This window comes from Polyodon spathula, chromosome 4, assembly GCF_017654505.1.
Source record: "Polyodon spathula isolate WHYD16114869_AA chromosome 4, ASM1765450v1, whole genome shotgun sequence".
NCBI classification, from domain to species: Eukaryota; Metazoa; Chordata; class Actinopteri; order Acipenseriformes; family Polyodontidae; genus Polyodon; species Polyodon spathula.
Genome location: NC_054537.1, coordinates 69170679 through 69186940, shown reverse-complemented (window position 1 = coordinate 69186940; position 16262 = coordinate 69170679). Strand labels below are relative to the sequence as shown.

Genomic DNA, 16262 nt, shown 5'->3' with positions numbered 1-16262 from the left:
TTGATTAAATTGCAATTAAGAGGAAACTGATTTGTAAAACAGGTTATAAGATTACAATTTAAAAAAAAAAAAATGAGGCATCCATGACTGTGTTGCATTATGTAGACTAATACCTGTGTATGCTGTGCTACACATTTATTACATAGCCTTAGTGTACATTTTTGTCATTTTCACACCAAGTTTAATGTCACTGATGTAGGACAATATAACAATCGTATGTGTGACAGTTGCATCCTCAGTACGCACGGTTTTATGTTTTTTGGGATGTTTGCTCATCAAAGCTTGTGAACTCCTTGACGGATTGGCATAATTCACATACAGCTTCATAATGGTCGACAGCGGAACACACAGTAACATTATCATCAAACCCCTAAATCACAATAAAAAAATCCAAAGAAAAAAAAAAACTCACTGACTAAATATGCAAGTAAAATAATTTGCAAGTGTAAATTGTTGATTTGCAATGTTAGGCTAACACCGAACATGAAACATTATTTAAGTGTTTTTTTGTTTGTTTGTTTGTTTTTTTAAACTATGTACAACGTCTAGACACAAAACTGGCTTGTACATTCACTACTGATTACTGGCACCAAAAGAAACTGAGTTTAGGTTTTCAAGAAATTTCACTGATGCAATCAAACCCTCTCATTCAGACCCTGGAGCAGCACTTTACTCCTCTGCTTCTGGACTGAAGCCCAATGGGTGTACCTTGCATTACTTAAACATCCATGGATCTGATTAAACCAAAGTGTCCATCAGTCAGTGCTATCCTGCCCATCCCCCCACCCCCTCCAGCACAGCCTTAAGAAACCAATGTAATTTAATGTCTGAATTTTAATGGCACAGCTGCACCTCCTGTCATCTCTCCTGGCTGGCATGAACAGTGGGGGTGTTTAAGCATTTGAAAACCTGTCATTCTTTTCAACATTTTCACTATAGTGCTGCAGCTGTCCCGTGTTATAAATCAACTGAGACATTAATCCCATATCATTGGCCTACCTGATAATCCACTCTACTCTGGATAAAATTCAGTACTGTATTTGAGTACCGAAATTCATTTTTCATGCATCTTTCAGGTCTAAATAAATACTGCCACCTTAGACGACTTTACATTTTTTTATGTTATCATAACATTGGTTGTCGGCTACAGCATTATCTACAACATCACAGAGCTAATAAAACAATTTTGCTACGCCCATTTTAAAAGGTTTGTATCCTGGATTTAGCAGGTTCTTTCATTTCAATTTCCAGAATGTTGATTCCTGCTGGACATATTCCTGCATCTCTATTTCAACAACACCATGACTGCTTTAAAATTCTGAACACTTTATATGATATCAGGTCCCTGCCATAAAATATCTAATGCAAAAAATTTAAATGAAAAGCAGTTCCTCAGTTCCATTAACAACAACCACCCTTCAGGACATTCACCTGAACAAAAAGATACAAGTACAGCATACACAGTCACAGACAACAGTACTGGCATGCTACACTTAACATCAGACACTTCAAGAAAACATGTAAAGACAAACATTTAGTGAACATTAGCCACCAGTTAATATGACAAAAAAACAATACACAATTTCTGGTAGTTTAACATACTATTTTATATATATATATATTATATATATATATATATATATATATATATATATATATATATATATATATATAAACACACACACACACACACTTAAGCAATTTCAAATATTTGTTTGACAAAAGTATTGGTGCCTTTACATTAAAAGTTAGTAAAAATGTAATAGAACTAATTAAAAATATATATTAAAATTGATTGAAAACCATTACACACTAACTAAGCTGCATTATGAAGTCAATAGCCAGAAAAATAGGTAATTATTTCTAACACCTGTTGAAAAAGAACATTTTGGCAACACAGCTAATGCTGGTAGCGACACAGGAGGTGGATTCACATTTCAGAAAAGCACTTGTAAGCAAAGTACAACAAAGGAAATGGCTATAGAACAGTATCACAGAAATACAGAATACCAAAACCCACTAACCGGTACGAAATTCAAGAAGTACCACAGAACAAATTAAACCAAAATGCTTAAAATAATGGCCATCCAAAAGAATACCAGGTGTCAGAGCAGCTCAAAAAAAATTTAAGGTTACCAGCCAAGGACTTACAGAAAGATTTAGAAGAATCAGGCATAAATAGTGCACAGATGAACTGCACGAAAGTCAGAACAGTTGTACGTACTGTCACAAAGACCGCTGCAGTATGTGACGTCAGACCAGAAACAGGAACCAACACAGAATAGACAGAGGTGTGGAGTTTGGTGAAGCTGAGCACTTGGTTGCACTCAGCATTTAATGATTAAATAAACAGAAAATAAAAGGTTGAAAGACAAACAAAAACACAGGACACGGCACTAGTAGCCAAAACAAAGAGACAACAAAACAGACTACACAGACAAACACGGTCAGCTGGTATTATTATAACTATTAAATTTACTGTTACCTCTGTTTCCAATCCCGTTCTCCACTCAGCGAACACACAACCCTGAGTGAGTGAAAACATGCTGCTTTTATGCAGCTGTACAGAGATTCAATTGCTAATCAATCATTCAATTGGAGTCTTGGTACAACTGCACGTGAATTAATAAAAGTGCAATTCCCCGTGCTCACATATTATTACATTTTACCTGCACGTGAAGTGCTGTGCAATCCTCGTGCCTAAATACAAATATACATTTTAAACACTCGTGCTTGTAACCCCTATTATAGTCCCTGTACCAATGACTATACACCAATATTAACACAGAATATATAACACAGAAATACAACAGGTACGGGGCAACATTGCCACAGTACCTAAACCTCGCTACAAAATTCATAAAACAGAAAAATGAACAGGAATCAGAAGCAATCTACAATAACATTCTGTGGTCCAATGAGACTAATATAACTTTTCTACTAAAATGGACCATAGCATGTTTGGAGATAAAGAGAAAACCTTGAACCTACAGTTAAACATGGAGGTGGTATGTTCATGATTTGGGGGTGTTTTAGCAGTTCAGGGACTGGAGAGATTCATGCGTGAAGATCAAATGAATGCAGGCATGTATCAAAACATTCTACAAAGTACAATGATAACATCTGCTAGTAGGCCGATTGGTAGACAGTTTATCTTCCAACATGACGATGACCAAAAGCATAGGCTAAGTCGCTTCTGGAATTCCTGAAGAAAACAAAGATAAAGGTTCTGGAATGGCTTGCGCAATCACCAGATATCAATCCAATAGAAATGCTTTGGACTGATCTGAAAAAAAGCTGTAGTCAAGCATTGTGTATCCAATCTGTCATAGTTGAAGGAAATATATAAGATTTCACCAACAAGATGTAACGCACTGCTTAACAATTATCAAATGTTAGAAAGGTATTAAAAGGAAAAGGAGGACACACAAAATAATAAAGCAGGGGTGCCAATACTTTTGTTACGAACAAATACTTTAAATATGTTTATTTGTTTCCTATAAAGATTATTTCTTAAATTACTAGAAATTGTATACACATATAACAATTACTAGAATTTTTTTGTCTGTTAGTTCACATCTTCCAACCGGATATTTTAATGGAAATTTTCTAAAGTTTCTCCTTTTTTGGTTTCAGCAAGTAACCTTCTGTCCTGGAAAGTTGGCAGTTCTTAAATGATGTACAGCAATGGTGACCCATGCCACGATACACCAGATTCAGTTGAGAATTACAGGTGTCAAGAAGAGTGAGATAAGGTACTGTATAAAATGATGTGCGGTGAAAAACTGGAATATTTGAATACAGATTTGTCAGAGTCGCTCAAAGTTGCCAAACTCAGACAGCTTATAATGTCTACTCTAGGTCTAGTGGATCACACAATTGGTGGATTACCCAAGAAATTCCAAGGTTACAATAACCCTCATGGATGTTCTGCACTTCTGGCCCCTTTGAAGATATACCTTTAAATAAGACTGGAAAACTGTCAATAGGTAATAAAATAGTCCTCTCTTTCAGGTAGTACTGTGTCCTTGAAGCAAGATTTTCTCTCTTGCACATTTTAGGACAATCAGCTCTCGGAATAGATATAGCGGTATAGGAGAGGCGGTAGGCTCATCGTCAAAAATTGATTGCCTTGTTTCTGCTGGTTACAGTGGCCATCTTGATTTGCAGTATGAGCTCTGCCGACATGGAGAGCTTAACTGCAAGGGAACATGCTGTCGGAATCCACCTCCTCAGATAAGAACGTCAGCTCCTGTTCACCCACATCCTAAAAGGCGGTGATGGACAGGAGGTCCTCTTATGGCCAATCAGAGTTTGTAGCCCTCTGGGGCCCCAAAGGGGCAGATGGGGTCGAACGTTCCCACAGTAATTTAGCAAGAAGAGTTCCTTGGTGGGAAAGAGCTGCCCAGATCTTTTCCATCTTCTCAGAGTCTGCCGAACGTTTGGAACGCGACTCCTCTTCCTCTTCCATGGGGGAGGGGAAGGACAGGCAGAGCTTGAGGAGGACGAGGAAGATCATGAAGACAGTTTCCTGCCTGAGTTACTTTCATGGGTGCGTAATCCGCTCTCCCTTGGCGCAGAGCCTTGGGGTGAGGATACAGCCGCCTCTCCAAAGAGAGGGTGAGGGGGAAAGAGCGCTGAACAGGAGTAAGGGACGCAAAACGCTCTTTAGAACTGCGGGATAACCTCTTATCAAGTGTGCACTTCGAGAAAGGGGCACAGAATTCACAGAAGCTGCGATTAGCCACTGCCTCCTTGGCATGCTCTGGCCCCAGGTAGGAAACGTACCTGTTATGCTAAAGGCCTTGAGTGACTCACAGGGTTAGGACCCAGGCATGATGCAAGGAGCGAGCAATTTATATATAAAAATCATCCGGGCAGGTCACGACCAGAGCGGGACCAGTTCAGTACCGGACCGGTGATCTTGGAATCGGTCGGTAGCAGGTTGGAACCGGGTTGGTACTGGGCAGATACTGGTTCAGAATCAGTTTAGTACTGGATCTGTACTTGGTCGGCACAAGGCCGGTCCCGGTTTGGTGGCTTTGGCACCGTTCGGAGCCGGGTCAGTACTAGTTCGATGACTTTAGCACTGGGTCGGTACAGGTATGGTACAGTGACAGAACCAGATCGGTACAGGTTTGGTGCCTTTAGCACCAGGTCAGTCCTGGGATGGTACTAGTATCAGTGCGGTAACCTTGGTCCCGGTTTGGGAGTGTAAGTGGTTCAGTGACCTCAGCACCGGTTCGCAGTCACCGCAGATGGCAATGTACAGGCATGCCCACCTGTAAAAGCCACTGGCAAGATCACTCAGTCAGTACTAACACAAGACTGAGGGAAGCCTGCTTGTCAGAATGGAAATTGTGATCCAGATACGAGTTGAAATTGCAAGAAACCACAACCAAAGCGATTATGTCAGGCCTGCTTACAGCATCGCCTCTTGCTGCATGTGTGCTGAGCATCACGTTGCAGACCGTACGAGCAACAGGCTGTAGTGCACGCAATACACACGATAGAAATTACTACACAATTAGATAAATATCACATAAATGTGTGTAAAACACAAAAATGCAAATTATATACAGATAGAAGCAGCAAAGTACTTATCTGAACAAGACTCTCTGAGCAGGTCAGTCTTGAAAGATGGAATGGCGCATAGACCTGTGAGCGCATTCCTTTTGATACCTCTGAGGCAGTCATGGCTGTGTCACAGGCTCGGTGAGCAACTTTGGTAAACAATATTCAGGATTCGGTAAAATACCCATTCAGTAATGATTACATTTCATACTTGACTACATTTCATATTCTACTGATGACTAATAAACCAAACCAAACTAAACCAAAAATTACCTCCAAAATAAGAATACATTTTTATTTTAATAAAAGCAAATCATTTCAAAATGAATTAGTGTTTCCCCTAATTTGTGGCTCTAGGCTCCAGGTGTTAACATAGGAAATTAACAATCAAGGCAAGCACACACATAAAATAATATGTTTATTCTTACAACCAGTTATAATCAATTATTCAGAGCAGCCTGCATTTACTGAAAATCAGTCTTGTGGTCAATTAACATGTAATACAAGCCCTTGATCAACCCATTTGCATATTATTAGCCAGCAAATGTTTCACCAGGCCAGGAGTTTGTGGCTTCAATGTATACCGTAAATTGACTAGCAGCAAACTGCTTATTTTACTCAAACACAGGTCTTACATATAATCCAGCCCTTTTTTGGTAATCTTACAGCCAGCTTCTGGATAGCAGAAACAGGAGGCAAGTTTGGTTGTTAAGACACTGGGATTACATTCTCTGGTTCATGTTGTCAGGGTACTGACTGGATGCAAGCAAAACAAATGTATCTATGATTTTTTTTTTTTTTTTTTTTTTTTTTTTTTTTATATAGTCCATTTCTGGTGTGGCTTTCCACAGCGTTTTAACAGCATGTGCAATTAATAGCACAGCAACCGAGAAGAGGCATGCCAACTGTCTGTACTTCAACACACAGTCATTAACACTAATGTCCTCACAATGAGCAGTGAACAAGTCAAGGCAACACCAGGGGTCAAGCTGACAATCACCACCGTCACCCATAATACACTACTAATTTATTATGTACTGTACAGTAGGAGGCCTACAGTATATCAATTTGTAATAAGGCCACTCTACAAAACCCTTACAGTACAGAAAAAAACAATAAAACAATTATAATGCACAAACTAGATAGTACCTTTCCATCCAAAATAAATATCAAAATAGGCACAATTATTATACTGTATTGCTAAGCACCATGTGTTACTGCACACTTGCTCAAAGAGGTTAATCAACACTAGTCTCTGGTAAAGGCTCTGAAGTCTAAATGCCACAGTATAAAACGAAAACCCATTAACGATGCAGTCACTAAAAGTTAGACTTCAATTCCAGGCACTTTTAAGAACGTATGACTCTTATTTTGAGCTCTGACTTAAAAGCAAGGCCTGTGCTGCAAACGTCAGTCTTCGTTCTTTCAGGCAAACACGTGTTCCTCTTCCCTACGTATGAAGGCATGAAAAGCCAACAGCTCTATGGAAGGAATGCAGCAGCTGCTTGGTTATGATGGTGCTTATTAATGCTGCAACAGGAATGATAACCCTGCAAAGTGGACATAAAGCAAACCGATTACAGCTGATAGTTTACTTTGTGATTGGACAGAGTAATGACTCTGCACAGCTTTGCATGAGGTACTGTTTTATTTTGCCTAAAACTGCAGGCCAGGACTGTAAATGCAACACAAGCCATCAATATGGTGAAAAAGTAAATACACCAGTTATATACTGTGTGTAAAAATATAAATGCAACATACATTACTTGCATACGACCCAAAGGAAATGTTGCTCCATATATCCATTACAAGAAGTTTTAGAAGCAAACTTATGTACAAGCACCGCCACTATATACAGTACTCCACTATATTCCTGTCATCAGGCATCCTTAGTGGTGGATGATCCATACTGAACTGCTTGTATCTGAATCAACTTAACACAGGCAGTATTAGCAGGGCAGGATCTTAATCCTTCATCAGTGACAAGCATGCTTAAAATGAACATATCTGTTAACACTTTGAAGAGCCTGGGATATATCCTTTAATGCTGGAACAAATATCCGAATATTTAAACGTATATTTTTTGACATGTATTCAGATACAAAAATGAGATGTTTGTATTCGCTAAAAATGACAAAAATGCATTGCACTCACCAGAAGTTGAACGACAGTTTTAAAAAAATCAAATGAAAAAGAGCTCTGTGTGATGTCAGATATATATAAAAAAAATTAACAGGATTAACACAGCAGCTCGAGCCTCTAGTTATAAATTTTAGATAGCAAAAAGTAAACAAACCAGATTATGCATGTGCATGCACAGTAATCTCTATGGAACGCCATCTGGGTCAAAAAAGGGTTTAGACAGAGTCAATCTCGGGACAGAAAAAAGGCAAGCATGTCATTCTTAAATGCCTCGTGTAGGAGATGACAAACTGCATAAAGTAATAATTATGTATTTGATTATAATGTTTTTTACTTGTATAATATTTTCATATTTTTATATAGTTCAAAGAATGTGTAACTAGCTAAGTAAGACATTTGCAGTCTTTCATATCTTAGAGTCTGGGCAGATAGCCAAGGTTAGCAGGTATCTAATCAAGATGTGTGTACACAGTGTGAAAACAGAACACCACAAACAAAGAACAGATTAGGTTAAGACAGTCTGTAAAATGGCGGCGTTTATTTGAGGACGGCCTCTATTATAAAGCTAATAAATGAATGTGGCGTCAATACGAGGGCGTCTAATACGAGGGGGACGCCAAATTGAATACAGTGCTTCTGATCAAAAATCATTTGTAGATTAATTCTCCCTACACTCGCTTAACGGTGCCCAACTTGCTGGAAATGTTATGTACTGATTTTTATTTAGATTTTATACATTGCATATTTTTTGTTGCGACTTTCTGTTATGTGGAACGTAATAAACGAGAACCAAAACACTGAGTTGTTTCCCCTTCGTTTTATACCGCAATTTCCACATTTATTTTATCTGAAGTGTTTAAAGTTAAATTTCAGTTTTCGTTTGCTTGTTCAGCTACAAAAAGACACACGTAAACCTCATGTTATTACTTTATGAAAACTTGTCGATGGCCACTGTTTACTGTGAAGAAACGGCAAATGACAAGGAATGAAAAAAAGGAAAAATAAATAAATTAAATGCATCGTCAACTTTATGAACTATTTATTTTGGGGAAAAAACAAAATGACATTTAACTTCAACTGCTATTTGGCATCATTTTATTTGTAGTTCATTCACTGGGGTAAAGTAAGGCCTACACTATTTTTTTTACTTTAACGTGTTATATAGAGTAACGTCTTGCTGTAAAATAAAAGCACACACACTGGGGCCATGCCCTGCTGCTATGCTGTCTGCCTCCTTTCTAAGGAATATAATGGCTTTTAATACTTTATGTAAAGGAAAGAATATCCAAACAAATAACCGAACGTGAAAATCCTGTGTTTGTCGCAGCACTAAATATCATTAAGAATATAAGTTAAATCGACTCAGGGACTACTTTGTACCCCTTTAGCCTTTCCTCCCTGATTGTTGTAAAAAAATCTAATGTTTTCAAATATTGTTCCACAATCACAGCTTCTACTTAATGGCAAAACAGAAATGCAGTTAATATTTATTAAACGGTAAAATACAAAGTAAACTGTTTGCCTTAAAAAAGGGTGATGCTTAAGTCCACTAATGTCATTCTAATTTTACAATTAGGCATGTTTAAAATTCAAAAGGTAGGGCGTTAAGAATCAGAAAGTGCAGGTACATTTATTAACACCACAACTGCCACTACAGTCACTTTTACAGTTTTCACTTTTACATTTTAAAATGACTCTGCATGTGTGAAAGATATGCAGTTGCCCGTTCTTGACTTTTCCTAAATACATGCGTTAAATACCCTAATGGCATCTGAAAGACAGGACCGCAAAAATAAAGTTAGAATCCCCTCTACCTGACTGCCTTTTACAATACATCTTTTTATTTTGAAGAAAACCTACAATATTCTATTATATTTATATACAAACCTGTGGTTATCCCTACTGTACTTGACAACAATCAATTCCTTCGTTTTGTACAGGGAATACACTGAGGGAAAATATCAGTAGGAGAGATTTCATCTTGAAGCTAGCCACAGCGCTTCGGCAGAAACGTTTCGATCAGAAAACTGTGAAGCAGCAGGCTGCAGCAGCTCAATCTGGATTCGGTGCTACACCAACTGACACACGCAGGAGAAAATATACTTTCGGTGTTAATTAAAAACGACTTTCATTTTAACGGTTTTATATGTACAGATCCCTGTTTACAGACTAGTTTCTTTTGAAATGTTTATTATAGTTTTTAATTTTTTGAAGTAGTGCTTCACATACGGTAAGTTATAAAATAGCCTCTTTTATGGTTAATAAGAATGGTTGCAGGCGGTGGTTTTAGGTACAAGTATAACCGTGGCAGTTCCAGTGTTAAATGGTGAAATAGCAAAGGGTTTGCCTGAAAAAAGGGTGCAGCGTACGTCCACTGTAATGTCATTTTAAATCTCCATAAATCACACATTAACCTTTAAAGCTGAAGTCATTGGTTAAAAAAAAATGAAATAAAAATAAAAAAAATAATAAATGGATTGTAGCTTAAACAGGAAAGCATAATCAAATCAGAATCTGTACTGTCGGATCCAAAACGAGTGCTTACAATTGATTCAATCAATGCACAGAGGAACTACTGTACGGCAAAGCTTGTTCTACTCGAAGCACAAGACTTAAATCTCAGGCATTATTTGCACATGGTTATTTATTTATTTATTTATTTTGCGCATGGTTATTAGAAATGGTGAAAAATTGACACATCTAAAAGTGAGAGTGGGGTGATAGTTCAAACATGGCCGTTGACTGCAATATACACACACCCCCACCCACACACACAGTGGCTTTCAAAAGTATTTAGACCCCTGACCAATTCGCTCATATTACTGAATTACAAACGTTACATTGAAATTTCGTTCTGTTTGATATTTTATTTTTAAACACTGAAACTCAGAATCAATTACTGTAAGGTGACATTTGTTTTATGTTGGGAAATATTTAAGAAAAATAAAAAACTGAAATATCTTGCTTGCATAAGTATTCAACCCCTGTGCTGTGGAAGCTCCCAGTTTGCACCGATGAAAGAAATTGCCCAAACGAGGACACAATTACCTTACCATTGGCCTCCACCTACAGTAAGGTAAGGCTGTGAATCTGAAGGAAAATGAAGACCAAAGAGCATTCTACAGAAGTTAGAGATAAAGTAATACAAATGCATAGATTAGGTAAAGGGTACAAAATAATATCCAAGTGTTTGGATATCCCAGTGAGCACAGTTGGATCAATAATCAGGAAGTGGAAGCTGCATCACACCAACCAGGCACTGCCAAGAAAAGGCCATCCCTCAAAACTCAGAGCTCAAACAAGGAGACTTGTAAGAGAAGCCACAGAGAGGCCAACAATCACTTTGAAGGAGCTGCAGAGATCAGTGGCTGGGAGTGAAGTAATGGTGCACCAGTCAACCATATCAAGAGCTCTGCATAACACTGGTCTGTATAGGAGGGTGGCAAGAAAGAAGCCGTTACTCAAAAAGTACCATCTGAAAGCACGTCTGGAGTTTGCCAGAAAGCATGAGAGTGAGCCAGCTGTGATGTGGGAAAAGGATTTGTGGTCAGATGAGACCAAGATAGAGTTTTTTGACCAAAAATCAAAGCGCTATGTGTGGCTCAAACCTAACACTGCCCATGCCTCAAGACACACCATCCCTACAGTGAAGTATGGTGTTGGCAGCATCATGCTGTAGGGATGCTTCTCGTCAGCAGGGACTGGGCATCTTGTTACAATTGAAGGAAGAATGGATGGAGCAAAATACAGGAAAATACTGCAAGAGAATCTGCTTCAGTCCGCTAAAAAACTGAAGCTTGGGAGGAAATTCACCTTTCAGCAGGACAATGATCCCAAGCACAAGGCCAAAGCAACATTGGAGTGGCTCAAGAACAAAAAGGTGAATGTCCTACCGTGGCCCAGTCAAAGTCCTGATCTCAATCCCATTGAGAATCTGTGGCACTATTTGAAAATTGCAGTCCACAAGCGTCGTCCAACCAACCTGAACAACCTGGAGCAAATCTGCCAAGAATGGGCCAAAATCACTCCGACACTGTGTGCAAAGCTGGTACATACTATACTTACTCCAAAAGACTTAAAGCTGCTATTGCAGCAAAAGGTGGCTACCAAATATGAATGTGTGGGGGTTGAATACTTATGCAAGTAAGATATTTTAGTTTTCTATTTTTCTTACAAATATTTCCCAACATAAAACCAATGTCACCTTACAATAATTGATTTTGAGTTTCAGTGTTTTAAAACAAAATATCGAACCGAACGAAATTTCAATGTACCATTTGTAATTCAGTAATATGAGAGACTTGGTCAGGGGTCTGAATACTTTTGCAAGCCACTGTGTGTGTGTGTGTGTGTATATATATATATATATATATATATATATATATATATATATATATATATATATATATATATATATATATATATTTTTTTTTTGGTTTAGTATGATTTTCACAACATCAACGAAATGACAAACTGATCACTTAGCTAATTCAAGTCTTTAATCCTGTAAATCCATAAACTTATTATCCATAAACATGATATACAACTAATATTGTTTTTTTTGGTTTTATGTAACATTTCAGTGAGATTTCATCCCAGCATTACAGGACAGCAAACACAAATGTAGAGTTTTACATACTTTTAGAAAATAATCTTTAAAGTTCTAAATCTGGCTTTACTCTGTGTCTCTGTTGCTTCTGCTGTGCTACAGTTTGCAGTTATTTTAAAGTTTGTTTGTTTTATCTTTCTGTGTCAACACTATTTACTGGTACTGTCACACACTTGACAGCCACTGCAGCAAGTGCTGGGAATCTTGTTTTCATGTTTTATTCATTTTCATTTATAATGTCAGAGTAATCATAATATTCATCCTGTGAAACAGCACAATGGCCTCAAACACCACTGTTAGCTATGCCGAGATACTACGCTTCATTTGGGTCAGCGATCCAACAGGCATCGAAAAATGCAGCTGCAGGTTGATTTGTAGTTCGCTGTCAAGAAGTGCTTCTCTGCCAACTGCATGGTTTACATTCGTTGGCACTGCTTTTCGCCCACATTGTGAGGTCACACATGCAATTTGTCACACTGTGTGAACGCATCACACATTCTTCAGATTTTGTCAAGGTATGTATGACACAAGGTGTAGGGTTGCATCGATACAAGATTTTCCACATCAAGATACAGAACAGAAATATCCCGATATCCCAATAAAACTATATTCTGGATCTACATAAGAACAGTAAACAGATTACATAACTAAATATGGTTTAATTTAATTATGTTGAATTAAGAAAAATAAAATATTGCCTGCAATCAGGAGCCAAACTCAGTAACATCAGCAGATACAAATAAAGCTACTGAATACTTTAGTAAGCCTTTCTAACTCTACATTACCTACATGAAGACAGTATAGTGGACATTATACTGTACTGGTGTGAAAGACTAGAAATAATCTACTGAAGGGATCAACAAAGTAATTCGTCTGCTTGCTCCTAGAAAGGTATCCTAATACTGTGAGGGTCACTAATCCTCCTACACAAGCTGCTAGATGTGCAGGGGTTTAAAAAGAATAAAACTAAAAATGACTTTACAAATTTACAGAACAGCAGTCCACCTGAGTAGGACTAAATCAAAAGACTGCATCTGCCACAGGAACACCACTATCAACATTAGGAAGGAAGTCACGCTTTCTTACTCCAGCTCTGATGTGTCCCAGCAGTGCACGTGAAATCCACTATTTACTGAGCAAGCATAACATTTCCCATTGTCCCCTTCTTGTGAGATCACTGAAGTCACAGAAACATGACTTGTCTTAAGTATATTCTACACTGTGCATCCCTATCGGCAGAATTGATACTGTATTTGACAGCCACTTGACTGTTCAAGTTGGACACTTTAAATATATCTTTGGGACTGGGTGAACTTCTCTCTTTCCAGCTCAAAAGTAAATATAATATCCATTCACTATTGAAACATCCACATTTGGTTAAAATACTGGATCAACTGGATCTTCTATTTGCTAAAAACCAACACAATGTGGACTGAGCACACAGTACTACTATGGACACATTTTGTCTGCAAGTCTGTTTTTTTCATTAATTATATGCAACAGCTTTTTTAATGCAATACAGGATTCAGATTTTGTATGAGAGGAGGGGTGGCAAGAATAACACAGCTTCAGTAGTAATTTAAATTAGTTTATTTAAGAGACCACACCTATTTTCTTCTCCCTAAATAATATTGGTATGAATACAGATAATGTACAACAATACATAACCTGAATAATATTGCCACAATACAAGCCAAACATTTAGTTGGCCGTGTAACATTTTAGTGACGGGTCTGCACTCTGGGGTACATTACAGCATCTACACGTTCCTCCCTCATCCCTGTTCTCCTTACCAAGGCTTGCACTATGCACCCTGTGAGACCAGAATCAAAAGCCTGATTATAAGACAGAGCATAATCTGTTTCATCACTTAAAAGAAATGGTTTGAGCCTACAGCTTTTCTCATCTGAGCTTTAAATCAGTGACCAACTTTTTTTTTCCCCCTCTTCCCTACTCCCCCAGGCACAGGGGGGTCTGAACATGAAAACAGGCTTTTACATAAGTAGGTGGGAGTTGGCTCATTACACAAACCAACGAGACATTATAAAAGGGAATGAACGAAAGCTTTGACAGAAGCGTGGTGCATCAAAGCACAGGCAGCATTATCAACAGTGGAACAATTCTCAGATTTATTTTTATTTATTCTTTAACAGCAATTACAGTACAAACTCTGGCTTGCTTGTGATTTTTAAATCATCAATTGGGCATATATACTGTATTTTTTATTCAAGTTGTCTATTCCTCTATATATTATATTGCAAACCAGATTTGAGTTGGAATTGAGCTTTAATCTGATTCAAGTGTGTAGGTTCAGAAGCACTGTTATTTTAAACCTAACTGAGATTGGCATACTGTTTTTTGCTTTCAGATTCAAAACAACCAAAACTACAAAAGGATTGATTCATTCTGTATTCACTGAAGAGCGTTTTTTATTTTTATTTTACATCTTTAATATGGTCATTAACAGATGTCAGATTGTATCATGCATGGTCCTGGTCTAGCAACATACAGCAGTTCACATGAGCCAGAAAACAAATATCCATGGCTGGTTCCCGAGCTCGCCGGGTCTCTCTTGATCTGGAGGGATCACATTCAAGGCTGTTGATGGATTTGACATTAGTTTTAGAAGCAGCAGTCATGATGCAACTAAAACTAAAGAATGAAGAAAAAATGCCTTTTGCATTTTGCAACTTTATGTAAAAAGCATTGTTTTCATTAGTTTAAATGATACGAGGAATACAGATACTTAAGGTTCTGTTGAAGTTTGAATTCTTACCCATGTACAGATTATACATCCTTCATCAGGTTCATTAGTATAAAAATGTGTTATTTGTGCAACACTTCAATACAGGAACAGCTAATGAAGCCTGTCAAAAGAAATATTCAACCTTTGATTTTGTCTGTTCCATTAAAACCAGGAATATTAATGACTACGATTTGAAACAGCAGAGCTACAGGAGCTTGGTAAATTGCGCTTGTATTATGATGTTTAACTACATGCAAAGAGCTGTTTGACTGCTTGTCAAAGAAATGAATGCCTACTTCAGTTTTGCTTGGCTGGTTCACCAAGCAACAGCATAACCAAACCTATAGGGAACTTGGTCCCGTGTGAACAGCAAGCACACTGATACATTGTTTCAATTGAAACGAACCAGATAAGTCCGTTTGAAACTGACCCAGTGTGAATGGAGCCTAATACAAAATACAGCTAAATTAATATTGTAGCTTTCCCTCATGTTTACTCCCCTGGGATCTCCCAATTGAGATCAAGCACCACACCTTGTTTACTGTGCACAGACACAGAGACGAGATACTGTAAAAAACTTTCCCCAGAAGGCACACAGTCACCCAATAACATTCAGCAGTTACAACTTAAAAGGAGCCACTCCTGAACTCTAATTTGAGCTTGAGAATAAGAAAACGATTGAGGGACTGTAAAAGTACTGTAGGCATCATTGCTGTGAAAAAACAAACAAAAACACAACAACTTGGCTTTATAACATTAAAACAAACTGACTACCTGGCTGACATTACTGTCACAGAGCAAAGACAACAAGAGATATTTGTCTGAATGAGAGGTTTTATTTTATCTATTTTTAAATCCTGGAATTTGTACTTTGAAAGACTACTGTTAATCTTTCAATAGAGTTAATTGTTTAAAATACAAAACTGGAGATGTCCTGGTTTTCACTTTGAGCGTAGAAAACAAACAATTCTATTTACATAGATGCCATTTATGATTATTATTGTTCTACAGTGCTTCCATAGCCATCACTAAGCAGCACTAAATAATATACAATACACCAGCTGCATCAAAGGGTGCATCATTTCATGTGTCTGTTGTTATTTTTACATTTATGTTTTTATTTTGTTTGATAATTCATGGTGAAAATAGTAAGTCTTCAAAACGTATACAAAAACTAAATATTCTACAATT

At 37.7% G+C, this 16262-nt stretch overlaps 1 protein-coding gene across 5 annotated transcripts in view; it reads right to left on the bottom strand.

Moving 5' to 3' along the window:
- The window catches only part of LOC121314789 (triple functional domain protein-like), a 183765-nt gene that overhangs the window by 150231 nt on the left and 17272 nt on the right, over positions 1-16262 (bottom strand). The window lies entirely within an intron of this gene.